The sequence below is a fragment of the Gallinula chloropus genome, assembly GCF_964237585.1.
Source record: "Gallinula chloropus genome assembly, chromosome: 9".
NCBI lineage: Eukaryota > Metazoa > Chordata > Aves > Gruiformes > Rallidae > Gallinula > Gallinula chloropus.
In genome coordinates this window covers 12208565-12223444 of record NC_140094.1, presented here as the reverse complement: position 1 = coordinate 12223444, position 14880 = coordinate 12208565, and positions in this window count along the sequence as shown.

Genomic DNA, 14880 nt, shown 5'->3' with positions numbered 1-14880 from the left:
TGTAACAAATCAGCGTTTACAGAAATCCTAACAGTAAGAAACAGTTATTTTTTTTCCATTGCTAATTAGTTCCTGATAGGGCAACTGCTCCCCCGAAGTTGAATGGATACACAGATCTTTTGTTTTTCTGCTTTTCCCGAGGTGTGCTGTTTACCCCTAAGGGTACATCTTCCCTTCTCCTTCATGTCTTTATTTTCTTTTTAAAGTGCCATTTAAATGTTGAGCAGTGCAGAGCCTCAAAGTACAGGATATTTATGGACGCTTCAAATTGAGTGTTTTTCCTCATTATTCCGAGGTGGTGAATTGCCCTCTCCTTTTATAATGACTATCAGAGTATAATGAAAATTTAGTCTGGCCTCTTGATGGCCACTTTGTGCTGTACCAAAGGCCTTTATCTCTTTCACTTGCTCTATCCTCTTTCTCCTGAATCTTAGAGAAGAATTAAATTCACCTCCTGATCATGACGGTTGATGTTTCTAAATTAATTTAATTGAGCGTGTTTTCCTTCCATTCTCCTGAACCCCAACTTACCCCTCGTCTCTGAGGTCGAATTTGATGGAAGCAGAAGAAGCTTCAAACTTCAGAATTTACTCAGGTGATACTAGTAGAAGATACTGGTTATTCAGTAAACAGCCTGTTTGCTCGGTGAGTTGGAGAGTAGGAGAAAGAGCAAAACCTTTTAATTCAGCTAAGTAGAAGAAAAGTCAATCTTCCACAGGCAGCCAAGGGATGAAACTAGCTAAACACTTAAATAATGTTTGAGGTAAGGCAATGTGTTTGCCCACAGTTTAAACTCTGAGTACTACTCTATTTGAGAAGTTAAATAAAATATAATGTTTCCTTCGAACACTGTCCTTTTCCTCAACCTGTCCTCAGTGTGTCATTATTTAATGGCTCAGAGAACCTCAGTTCCTGCCCTCAAAGGCATGGCTGTCCTTGTGATGAGGGCCAGTTTGGGGGAATCCTGTAGTGATTATGAAAGGAATCTTTTATGCATCTGAGCTATTGGATAAAGGCTGGTGCTTGGGTGGAGGTGACATACCAAGAAACAGCCCTTTTTGCTTTGCTGGGCTGGTGGAGCAAGCCCTGCTTACTACCAAACCTTGTGTAGGACCATGCCATCTAATCGTCTTCAGTGTCTTTGGGATGTGGAGAGGTTTAACCTGTCCTTTGGCTTAGATTTCACTGTTGTGCTGTTGCCTCAGTTCAGAGTTTACCACTTTTTACTGGGAAGCACATGCTAGGGACTAGGAATGGGGTGGAGTTTTGCTGTATCTCATCATTACCAGTGGCACATACTAGCTGCTTCATGAGCATCATTAACCTTCAGAATGAACCCCCCTGTCCTGTAGCAACTGTGAAACCAGAGGAGGCAATGTGGTATCAAAATATTCTGTATTGTGTCTTCTGCTCGTTCTGCACCCAAATTGTCCTCTGTGCTTGGCTGCTCTTTGCAGCAGCTTCAGGACTGTACTCAGGTCACCCCAGTGGCCTCTGACTTCACTTGAATAGGGACAGACGGGCAAGAATTGAGATCAGCTTGCACTGTATGCTTATCTGCATGTTTGTGTGTGCTCAGGGAAGCTTAGTGTGCAAGTGAGCAGACTTTAAATTACCAGCTTTGCTCTTTTCCATCTCTTCTCCTTTTGCAGTGATCAAACCTTAGTAACCACCCGAGCCAATACACAAGCATAGGTCCTTGAGATTCATCTCCCCTAGATGAAGGGGCAAAAAAATTCTACCAGCTCCTGCTGGCAGAGTCATTAAAAGCTGCTTTGCTGAGCTTTCAGCAGCTAGAGAAACTCATCCTAAGATGCTCTGCGAGGAAAGTTCAAGTTACAATGGCTGCCACAGTCTGAGCAGCTTTACCTCCTGGTGTGAGCCCGTGATTACATGGCAGTGATGGAAGGCTTAGTCATAGCAGTGGGTCTCCAGGAAACCTTGTGTGGGGGAATGTTGCCTTGAGGCAGCAGACAGCATTATCAAAAGCCTAACAGGGATATATGATAAAAATGGGAGTTTAATTGCCAAATTTCCTCCTTATCTTAGTATAATTAACAAGCTGGTGTCTCTGCAGCTCTCGTTAAAGGGAACGCGCAGAAATGTGTTGTGGATGTGTTATGGAGCATGGGAGTAGTGTAACTGTGGTGGTGTTTATGAAGTCCTAGTGGCTTTTCTCACAAAGCTGGCAGATACCCCAACTATTACTGAAGAAAGATGCTTTCTTATAAAACATGCTGAAATATGAGGTGTTCACCTGTGAAAACCAGATGAAATACAAGTTTTGTTATCAAGCATCATGTGTTACATTCCTTTTTCCTCCAGTCCTTAGCATACAATGTGGTTAGTTGGCTGGTCCCTTGCAGCAAGAAATAGGCATTAACTTTTCAGATGAGAGGTAGACAACTGTTCCCTTGTAGTTGAGGCTAGCAGCTTTCTGTGAGTGGTGACTCACAAGCTAATCGGACATACATCCGCACGAGTAATTTCAGCAGACTGGTCACAGCGTGATAGGCAATGAATGGGATGACTCAACTGCTGCCGTCCTTGCAGTGTTGCATGCAAACTACCCAGGAGGTGACACCTGGCAGTACCAAAAGGTGAAGACTTGAGTTAAAATTTCCATAATGACTCAGTTTAATGTCATGTAAAAACCTACCAGGCCTTGCAATCACAAAAGTCTGCTTGGTTTGTGACTGGAGAGGCATTTTACTGTAAGAGCTGGGTTCTACCTCTTCCCTGTTCATAGATCCTTGCTTTGTAGTCAAGATGACTGTGTTTAGTCACAGCTATGAGAAGCAGAGCTCTGGAGTGTGAAAGTGAGCTTGGTTGGGCTTGGGTGCAAGTCGAGTTCGAGTGGGACTTGATATCAGGAGGGGACTGGCAATGTTTTTGAAGGTAATACACTCCCAGACCTTTTGAAGCCTTATCAGAGATCTGGCTGTTTTATCTATAATGGCTTTTCATAAGGGATGCAGAATGCTCCAGTATGTTACTCATGCATCGAGTATGCACAAATCATCCTGGTTCATAGAGCGATAGGTGGAATTGCAAAGCTGCACTTAATGACTGAGTGACAGCCATCTGCAGGACGTGCTTTCAATGTGATATTATGAAGGATAATTTTTCTCCCGCCTGTGAAGCTGAAAGAAACCCAAGGGAGAGGATCTCTTGGGTTTATTTACTTTGCTTTTAATTGATTTTGGAGATTAAAGCCTGAGTGAAAGTATTGGCTTGAAAGCCCTGGGTACTGAGAGCTGCTGTTTTTGTCAGAGGATGTGCATGGGAAGCATATTGTCAGTCTGTCTGGGCTCTGACCAGAGGCTGTCAGGATGCTGTTGGTTAGTCCAAGTGATGTTGTTAGGGTGAATGTGACATTATTTTTACAAGCTCAATGGACTATGGAAGCTAAGTGCTTGAGCTGTAAAGCTCTGAGGTCCAGAAAGACTTCAAAGGCTTTGAATCTGCCCTTCACAGCCGGATGCAGACAGGACAAGGACCCAGCTGTCCTTGGGCTGCAACCTAGTCTCTGATGTGGTAGGATCTGATTTTTGGGGGTAGGATCTGATTTTTGGGGGAAGCAGACACCGTTCTTGTGGTAGGTTCACCCCCTGTGTCTGTCCCTTTAGTTTTGACCCATCTGAATGCCAGGGTGAACACTCTGATGCTTTTACAAACACGAGGTGTCTGGGGTAGCCAGCTGTCCACTCGCTTCTCAAAACAGCTCTGTGGAGAACTTGCCATATCTCAAGAGGTTGTGGGACAGGGTCTCATAATTGAAGTTGTTTCCTAGAGAACTGGTCTCATCTGCATTTTGTTGTTATTAGGGAGGAGGATTTTTTAAAATACTTTGTAAGCTGGGTAGTGGTTTACGCTCCCAGCTTACCCAACATCTTCTATCACACATCCCACCTCAATCTAAGAAACAATCATAGAATCATAGAATGCTCTGGGTCAGAAGGGACTCAGAGGGTCACAGAGTTTCCACCCCCTGCCACAGGCAGGGCCACCAACCTCCAGGCATGATTTAGACAGATAACACCTCCAGGGATGGGGCATCCACCACCTCTCTGGGCAGCCCATTCCAGAACCTTACCACTTTCTCTGTAAAGAACTTTCCCCTAATATCTAATCTAAACCTTCCCTCCTTTAGCTTCAATCCACTCCCCCTTGTCCTGCCAATCTCTGCCCTTTTAGAAAGCTGATTTCTCTCCTGTTTCTGCTCCCTTCAGATCCTGGAAGGCTGCAGTGAGGTTCCCCCACAGCCTTCTCTTCTCTAAGCTGAACAAGCCCAGCTCCCTCAGCCTTTCTTTGTAGGGTAATACTGAAGCTATCCTAGTAGAGAACTGATTTCCTATACCCCTTACCCTTTGCAAATGTACACAAAAATGCCTTTTTCCCCTATTGATGATTTTTAAAACAGGAGGTTGGACAAGAAAACCAGAATGTCTGCCCTTTGCCAATTATTCAATTAACATTTCCCCCCCGACCCATCCTGACTCAGTTCCTAATCTATCTGGTTTTCTAGAAGCTTCTTTGGGCAATTAAATGTTATTGCCACCAGTGACAGAACCTTTGACATGTTGCCTGGAATAGCATGAACAAAACCTTCCTAGGTAGGAGATGAATTGGCTGTTGGGCTCTTTTCCTGGGCGAGCTGGGCCCTGGCTCTGCTTTCAGGTGTGTAACATTTCTGCTCTCCCAAGAACTCTGCATTCCTGTGGCTTCCTCCAGCCACAGCTTGCAAAAGCGAGTGCCTGCATCTGCCCGCCCTGGGCTCTGTTTAGGTACTGAGGTATAGGGTGTTGAAGATCAGAGGGGCTGGACTCTGTGTCACTGGTTAGGATGTATTCCACAGCAGGGAGCTTTCCTGGGCATTGAATACAGAGGGGCTGGGAATCCTCTGCTGACTGGCGTTTAGAGATGCCATAGAAATACCAAGCCCGAGGGCTGTGAGTGAACCCGTCTGTCATAACAGAACAATCTCTGCAGCAAAGGGTGTCCTCTCTGCATTGTGCTATGGCCTGGAGCTGGTCTGGAAAGGATCCAGGATCGTAGTAGCTGGCAGGTGAGACCTAAGTCCGCTAACTGGTGTGTGCTGCTTGCAGTTGTTTAGTGAGATCAGGGGCAGGCATAGCAAAGAGAGGAGAATCTTTATTACTGGGATGATGATTTGTTACAGGCTGCTTGGTGACTTGCTCCAGGCCCAAGAAAAGCCAATGGGCTGTCCCACTCAGGTCTTTGCTCTGTGGTTTTTGGCCAACAAAGATGAGGGCATGGCTGTAGAGCAAGCCCTGCAAAGGACTCCGAACTCCTGACCAGTTCCTTGTGAGGGCAGCTATTTGTGAGCTCTGGTCCTGCTCTTACTTGGATGTGCTTGGTGACCCCCTAAGGCACAGCAGGACTATGTCTCAGTGAAAGTGTATGGAAATGTCCAGGCTTGTCAAGTGCTTTGCAGGATGTGGCAGTTTTGCAGAGCCTGGATTTGCCAAGCAGGACACCTTAATGCCTGCCTGTAGCGAGCTGTGCTTGTTCCTTCCTTCTGCATTCCCTGTTCTCTGGATCATCATCATCCACATGACTCCCTGCCAGCCATTCTTTCCAAACCTCCTATGACAGCTTGTGTAGGGCGATCAGGGGAGGTTTCTGTGATGAGCTAGACACCAGGGCAGAGGAAATAGCTTTAAATGATAACTGCTACTGGGAGCTTACCACTGGAGTGGTTGTAATGACCTTCATTTTGTCCCAGAAAGGCTGTGTGATGTTCCCCCTCAAGAATTTGCTGAGTCAAAGAGGAATAAAGGAAGCATAATTTTGTTTCAGTGACACTCAACCCTTGCTCTGCAGGCAGCAAAAGCATGTTGTCTCACTGGTGTCTGCTTCTGTCTTACTGGGAACAGGATCAGTACAAGATGGCAGTTTAGCATCTGTCCTGTACTTCCACAGGGCTTTGTGGAAAGTCCCTTCCACAGAGGTCCCTTCCCTGAGCTGCTGACAGGCCAAGCATGCAGTCCCATGGTCGTGCTGTTAGTCTGAGATGACAAGGGGCATGCAAGCACAATCCTTTCTTGATGCATGACAGCTCCAGCCTGCGTACCTGTCAGGGATTTTGATTAGGCTAATTTCTTTGGGAATCCTGAAAATTCTCAGGTGCTTCTGTATTATTCTGAAGGCCCCTCTGGAAATCCACTTGCCTAATTAGCAAAAGTGCACATGTGGATGCAAATGTAAATCTTGTGCTTGACAAACCATTGATTGCATCCTTGTAAGCAGACACGCTCACCAGTGCTCTAAACACAGTCTAGCAACATGTAGCCCTTTCCACGTTGAATTTGTTCTTGATTGCTCCCGTGTAATGCGTTTCTCTTCTCTGCATATCTCTCAGCTGTGACACTGCTGCTGCTTTGGTGGATTGCTGCTTGTAATCTTTTTTTCTTTTCTCAAACAGTAAACTTGTTCCTGATGTAATTACCGTGATAAAGTTCTGTGGCATGACAGTTCATCCTTTACAGCACTGCTGCTCTTGACTTCAGGCAAGAGGATATTTTATTTCAAACTCCTGTGGAAAGGGTGGTAAACAGCCAACAGGTTTGTTTTCCTTAGCACCATCTTCCTCTGTGTTGTATCTGGCGGAGAAGATGGTCCATGAATCCATCTTCCACAGCGCTGAGGTTCCTTTGGGATTTCTTTGCAGCCTAGAATAACACTAATGAAGTACTGAAAGGTGGACAGCATCTTCTGTAGGATACTGGACTAGGTGATCATTGCAGGTGCCTTCCAACTGAAAATATTCCAGGAGTTAGGTCCTCTGAGGCATGTGCTCACCATGCTGGTGACCATCCCTCCCATCAGTGTTCCTGCTGAGAATGTCAGTGTGAGACTCTGCAGGGTAATCTCCACCCAACCCTGAATAGCAGTGACTCTGGGATGAAAGGGGCAATACTCCTGTGAGGCTTTTCCCCTGCTATAAGCAGAGGACAACTAATTGCGTTGAAGACACACTTGCCGATCAGAATGCAGGAGAAGAGACATTTGCTTCCCGAATCCTGTTTGTCCAAGTGCAGGAAGGCCTAATAACTGTACGATCCAATGAATTTCTGAGTAATGGGGGTAGTGGAAAAATAGGTTTGGGGCTAGTCTGGCAGCTTTTCTCCTTTTACAATAGTCTGTGACATGTCTTTTGCTATTTAAAAAAAAACCAAAACCAAACAACCAAAAAACCCAAGACCTGAACAATTACTTACTCACTGAAACTCACTTTTACTATTTGTTTTCACAGTCTCACTTGACAACTAAAAACTGTAGCAACTGCAGCTTTCCAGGCTCCATTGTACTATGTGCTGTACGCTGCGGTGCCTCAGAACAATTTACAGTGCATAGAGGGATCCATGGGAAAGAGGGATAAAAACAGATGAGTTGTCAGCATGATATAGGAGCGGGGAGCTTGCTAGATTTCTGAAGGAACCTCATTGCAGTGAATTCCCAAACAAAGAAGAAAGATAGGATGAGAAAACAGCAAATAGTGACAATGCTCAAAGTATGTTTAGGGATTTACCCACTTGAAGGGGGCATTCGGAGGACGTCAGGTTGTTGTGGAGTTAGCAGGGACTGTGGGGATCGTGTCACTTCACATTCTCTTTGTGTGGTGTAAGGGAGGTTTAGGAGCCTGTGTGAGATAGACGACTGCAGGTCATTTTTGGACTCAGAAGAGTTTTCTGTGACTCTGAGCTGTGCAGAATTGATTGTCTTTTTCATGCTAAGCCCTTTCTTGGCCCACACAATGGGTGTAGTCCTAGGTATGTATCTCCTGCCTGGGGAGAGGTGAGTTCCTTCTTAGCAAACGTGGCTATGTGCTCTCCTCCACCACCCTGCTGTGGACATCTAGGAGCCTGGGCTGCCCAAGAAGCCCGGGGAACCTCTGGGTGCAAATTTCCACTAATTTGGTCCTCTGTGATTCTGAGGACTGACCTTCATAGCTCCTACAAAGCTACCTGCAGTGGAAGGAGTCAGGGGAGTGCTCTGTTTGTATTTCTTCAGTGATGTGGCTCTTCAGAGCTCAAGGACAGTAATTGAATGTAATGTCCAAACCCCAAACCAGTTTGCAAATCCCAGTGCTGTGAGCAGGAAGCTTCAGAAGAGCCGCTTCCCTCATCTTATCTCTCTCAGACAGTTACTATGTTCTTGATGTAATTATAGTGATAAAACAATGTGACATAACTGCTGGCTTCTATCATGGTATCGCTGCTGTTGACTTAAGTGACAGGGTAATAATTTTATAAGAGACCTTTTATTTTTCTTTTCCCTGGCAGCCACTGGCAGTGTTTAAGCATTGGAGCCGATAGCTTTGATATGGAGCATTATGCACATTCCCTGAGTCCTAAAACTTTTAATCGGTTTTATTTATGCACTTCTCTTCCAGGTGAGGTTTCCATTTGTTCCCACAGCATCCAGGTGCTGGTTCTCCCTGGCTAGCTCAGGGGCTGGTGTTTGCACAGTGGGATTGGAGCCACGGTGGCAGCAGCCAGTCGTATGTTTTGAGGAGGAGAGAGAGAAAAAAGGCCTTTTTCCCCCAGTTCCCTCACTTTTTAGTCATTGGTGCATTGAGAACATGCCAGTCCCTCTACTTAGCTGGAGGAGGTGTCCTTGGGATGGCCTCTATGAGACATCCTGGTTACAAATGAGTCTCGTGAAGAGGATTAGAGTGGACTCAGACACCTATTTTTTATATATTTTTTTAATATATCAAAGCCCTGACAGTGCATGTGTCTGTTGCTTCAACTTAGCTGGGAAGGTGCAGCCCAAAGGCGGGCTGTGCAGGGAAACTTTCATGCCAATGGGAATCTAATCATATATATTTATGTCCCCTTGCTCCCTTGTCTTGGCTGTATGTTTGTTTGAGGCAGTTTCACAGGAGTGCAGAGCCTTGCTGATCTATGCTGCTGTCTAACGCTGTCAACCAAATGTCACTGTGAAGCACAGGCCATCGCGTAGGGAAGGGGACATGTGGTACTTCTGGTCCATCTTGCAGACATCCACACTGACTAAAAATACTTAGGAGTGCAAAGCATAGATCTTGAGAGTGTCTCACGGCATATGGAAAATGTGCTGTTCCTCTCCATAAATATTTCCAGGTGATGGAGCAGGGCTGTACACAATGTGCAGCCCGTGGGCTCCTTCCAGGAGCACTCGTGGCGTCAAGATTAGCTGGTAGATCCTGCTGGATGGTACTGATATTTCCTTATCAAGCCAACCCAGGCGTGACAATCCCTGTGGGGATCCTTTTATTTCCCTGTCCATGTTGTTTGCACAAACCCAGGTGTGCAACACTGAAAGCTGGAGAGGGAGATGCCCTTGTAAGCTGTTTCACTCTGTGCAAAATTGGTTGTGCAAAACTGAGTAAAAATGTATTTTGTTTACCTGTACAGAGCTGTCAGGGAGGATAATGAACTTGGGCAATCTAGTTATAGGTAGACTGAGTGCTCATTTGCAGGATCTTGGATATTCAGATTATTTTTCTGACTTCCTTACTTTATTTTTTTGTTCATTACAAGACATGAGAATGTCTGGAAGAACTGATGTTTGCATTTGGTGACAATCAAGCAGAGGAAGGAATCATCCGAGAATATTAATGGGCAGCGAACCTTACAGGGTTTGTAGTTTGAGCTTGTCAAAATGGCTCGGTGACGAGTTATGACAGCCTGCAGGTTTTGAACAAGAAGAATTTTCATTGCTTTAAACCATCCCAGAGTGTTCATGTGAGGAATATGTTTTATATTTTCACGGTTTGGAATTTTCTGGGCTTTGCCTCTCCATCCTATCCTAGCAGTAGAGGAGGAAAAAAAAAGTCAAACTTAGTATAGAATAACTTTTCTGTCTTTCTGTTTCTCTTGGAAAACAATACCAATGAGTTGGGGTGGGTGGACAGCTCTCAGGAGAGGCAGGATGGGCTTCAAAAACTTTCTACCAGCTTTAAAAGTCATAGTTGGAAGCAAACCCATGGAAGGGTGAGACCATCGTGATGTCTTCCCCAGCATGAGCAGCTGGGAACCGGTGCATCTGCAGAACTGTACGAGAAATCCAAAACCACACTTACAATAATTTTCTTCATCTCTTGCTCTGAGTAACCACCTTCCCCATGTTTTAGCATCACCTTGGGGAGGTCTCTAGCTGATACAGGGGTACCAGCAGCTGTACCTGTTGACCTGTGCTGCCGTGGAGGCTTTTCTTACCAGCAGCATGCTGGAGCTGCTCTCTCCTGTGTTTGTTCGTGCTGCTCGTTTGTGATACAGTCCCCTATGGCAGCCCCTAATGACAGGCTGAGAAGTTGAAACAGGCACCAGGGGTGAGAGAGGGATGTAACTGCTATTTTAATGCCTCTTTTGTAGTCTTTTCCATCTGTATTGAAGGTGTCTGTTTAATACCAAGTGATGGCTGCCCTGACTGTCACTCTCTGGGAGATATTGTGTTTAGGTGCCCTCCTGGGCTTTTCAGGCAATCAAATGGTGGCACATGACTGCGATAAACAAAATGCCTTTAAAAATTCTCTGCCTTGCTATTGAAGTGCCGGTCCTGCTGGATGCACGACCCATCACACGTGGAGAGGGGAGAGCTTTTTACCTGGCGCTGTCATTCTCGCAGCCAGCAGCTTTTGTGTGGCTCAGAGCTGTGGTAGAGGCCCAGACAATGAAGGGAGGGATGTTTCAATAATAACAACCCTTTCTGCAATCAACCTGCTGCTTAGGGGAGCCGCCAAGAAGGGCCCTGGGGCTTGGGGCTGGAAAAGGACCAGGTTTGTCCTGGATCTTGGTTGTACAGCAAGTGCTGCTCATTAGAAACGATGCTTGGCTGGGCATGGAATTAGCTGGATATCAAGGAAGAGGGACAGATCTGGGCTTGAATTAGCATTGGTCGTGTGGGTGAGAGGGTACAGACTCCTTCCCCAGTTACCCAAACAGGCCAGCAAAGAAATGAGATTGGACCTTTCCTTGTGCTGACTGTAGCTATTGACAAGGACTGTGATGGGATCATTCCTGAACCTTGGGTCTGTTGACAAGCATGGGCTAAATCTTCATTTAGCTCAGAGTAGTGGCTCGTGATGCCAAGAGCTAGTGGGATAGGTCAGGGCTAAAAGCAGGGCATTGGTTATTTCTGAATGCACTTGCCACAGCCATTGCCACAGTGTAGATGATGGACACAGACACTTAATGCTGCCTGACCTGAGGATCCAGTTGCATATTCAACCCTGGCTAATTACAATTGTTGCTTTGCCCCTAGCCCATAAACAAAAATATTCCCTTTTCCCCTACCCTGCCATGGCTACTAGGTGACTGGTGAAGAAATTGGTTGCAGTTCTGAGTGTCTAAAGGGTGAAAAGCAGCTCTTGAGAAGTGATCAAGCTCTAAGGTAGAGAGATGCTATCCTGCCAGGGTTCAAACACACCAGTGAAGAGTGAGCTGCCGGCCTTTGGCCAGCCTGCATGATGTTGCCCACATGCACAATGCAAGGCAGCCAGTAGTTGTACTGGGCAGAGCAGGGTAGCATGAAGACAGATGAAATTCTTTATTATTATTTGTAAGATATTTTCTGACTGTAGTGCCATGTGTAGATTTTTTTCATAAGACAAATGTGGTTTGTGTGAGCAAATAGGTGCTGCTAAGCATGGGGATGCCTGCTTGGCTGGACAGGGGATAGCATGGAGACCGGGAACTTGTCTGTCATAATAAGGAGGCACGTGATGGGGCCAGCTCGGATTGGTGTGGGTTAAGATGCTGGACCACACCAAGTACACGTAGGAATACTTCTGCTCCTACCCGGATTTTCTCCATTCAGCACCTCACCCGTTTTCTCTCTTCATTTCCTCTCTCCTTCTCATTTCCTCTTCCTTGGATTAGTTATCACTGCAGCTTCCCTGGTCTCTCACCTCTCCTCCCACCACAAAGATCTGTACACGAAAGGCCTAGAGCCCTGCAGGGATTTCTGTGCTGTTTTCATCTTTTTTAGACTCTCAGTTCACTTAGGGGATGGGCTGTGGACAGGACAGGTCTCCAGCAGTGCTTTCTTCTCTTGGCAGCAAAGAATCTCCTCTTGCTCAGTTTCCCCTTCCCAAAGCACAGATCAGCTTTAGGACCAAGCTTTCTGCTGCTGTGTATGTGAGTTTTAGAGTAAACCTCAACCACACAAGTGAGTTTAGTGGGTTATTGCAGTATCTGAATAGGGATCTTGTCTTCCCCTTCAAAAGTAATTCTGTTAGTATGGTCCTGCTGCTGTGTCTACAGCTCTGGAAGAGAGCTGAGGAGTTCTAGCCAGTGTATTACTTGTATTATATATTGCAGGCACACCCATGAGGCTATGCAGTCCCCAGGGATTGCATATTCAAAAAAATAATAATTTCTGATTTCAAAATAACATTTTGTTGAAGTAGAAATGAAAAAGGTTTGCTTTCTGCTTTTGAGACAGCTTTGATTTTTGGGGGGAAGGGAGGAGAGAGGAGGTAGTGTTGGAGTCAATCCTCTGTTTCAGCTAGTCCAAAGTAATATCTCACTCTTATAAATATTTCAGCAGTTCTCAGTCACTCTGAGAGCATTATGCTTAGGCCAGGTAGTCCAGATTTATAAGGGATGTAACATCAATTAATTTGCAGCCACAGTCATCTATATTATGTCACCTACTCAATCACAGGCACAAAGAGCTGCTGACCCAGGGCTTCAGCATCTTCTTTCCAGGGCAAGCAACAAGTAATTTCTAAATCTTTCAAACCTCTTTCCTTTTCTTGTTGGTGTAGGGATTAACTTCTTGTCTGACAGCCCTTTGCTGTGCTGTGACATCTCATTTTGGTTCCTGGTAGGTGAAGTCTGTGATGTTGAAAGCAATGTGGTGTCTGTTCTGGTGCTTTCCATTAATTCACTTTTTAAAAATAAAGTAAAACACAGCCTCTCTGTAGAACCAGTTTTAGTAGGTAGGGAACAGGTAGAAGAGCACAGCTCCTCCTTGTGCAAGGTGTCTTCCAAGTTTTAATTTGAAGGTATTTAAGAAAAAAACAACAAACAACCCCCAAACAACCTGTCCTTTCGTCTATCCTTCATTATTGCAAATATATCCTTGATTTCCCATTTGGGTTCATCTGGCTTTATCTTCCAGCTGCTGTTGGTTCTCACCATGCCTTTCTCCATGTGACCAGAAACTTCTCTAATATCTGAGGTCTTGGCTGCTGGAAGTTGCTAAGTTGCTATCCCCACAACTATCTTCTTTTTGATAAAGTGAATTGAGCTCCTCTTATTCCCTCACAGCAAGGCGTGTTCCCCAGTGCATCTGGTGGTTTTTGTAATTCTCCCCAGCACCATCTCTAAGTGCTTCTTAGCAACCTTTGAAAAACATATTCCTGAAAGCTGTTACCAGCACACCAGCATCGGGCTCAGTCGTGCAGTCTGAAGTTACAAGCCACCTTCTCCATGCCTTTGCATGCGACCAAAGAATGTATTAGACACTAATGACTATATCCTTCCCTGGGAGCTCACAGTCAGTTACTTTTTTATTAGGAAATAAGTCCCCTTTGTGTGTGTGTGTGTGTGTGCATTGCTGCCTTTTCTTGTTCTCACTGCACTGGGACTCACACTTCCCAGCAGTTTTCTACCCACAGCCAGTAGGTAGATCTGTCCTGCTTTGTTTGTTCCCTGATGTATACCTCTGCCTTTGCCTCTATTAAGGTGTTTGGTTTGCACAGGTCCAACCTACTGGGAGGTCTGCAAAACTCTGTGGGACCTCCTGCTGAATTGCTATATGCTGCTCCACCAGCTTTTGTGCTGCCTGCAAATCTTAGTGGCAGGGATTTTATGCTGTCTTGCTGAACAGCGGTGGAAAGACTGACTGGTGTCAGGTAATACCAGTCCCCCCGGAACCCTACTGAAACTGGCCTTTTTGGATGCTAATTTCCCCAAACTTCCATCTGTCCAGTTTTATGATTTCAGCCCTGTGATTTATTCCCTACTCCCTCCTCAGTCCAAGGTTGGTGACTACTTTATAGCAATCATGGAGCAAACAAGAAGTGGGGTGAAAAGGTCTGGGTAATGAGGGGAATAAACAGGGGATGGGGAAAACGATGGGTTTGTAGGTACCAGGCACAATATCTGCATTGTGTGTATGTGTACGTATTACAATGCAGAGCAGAGAAGCCTGAAGTCTCCTTTAGCACAGCCTGTAATCCTATTAGAAGGATTACTCTGTTGTCCCAGGCTATCTGATCGTGGTAAGAACTCATTTAGGTCAGCTGTTTAGGAAATTTACACACACAAGAAAAAAATTAAATAAGCTTCTTGCTCTATTTCATAGGGATCGACAAGCTCCTTTCAGACTTTCCCTGTGCTGCTGATTACATCCCTGCTCTTGTAGTTTCCCTGCATCCCTCTTAAACCCTCATGTAAATGACTTGCTTTCAGGTTTTTACTTCTAACGGCAGATGTTGGGTAGACCCCAGGTATTTCCGGACCTTGAAAGGATTAGAATTCTAAACAGTAAAGTACTTTGGGTTTTGTTCTCCTCCTGTGTGTTTGTGCATGCTGTAACTTGGAGAGTAAGAGTATGGGCAGGCCTGATTTGTGGGCAGAACTTAATGAAAGCTAAATCTGGTCTGGCAGGGCCCCAATCAGTTTAATCCCTGGTCTGCTGATTATCAGCAATGTTATAATTTAATTTGAAGACTCTGTGTTTAGAAGGTCAGTGAAGCACTCCCATGCTTTCCTTTATGGAGAGAGAAAGCAAGGTGGCAGTCAGTTCAAGTGCCTGTCTCCCTCGGTGCTCTGGCAAAGCCAGGTATTAAACAGAGGAACACTTAAAACAAGCAACCAAACAAAGCAGCTGGACATGGAAACATAATTATACGGTCAG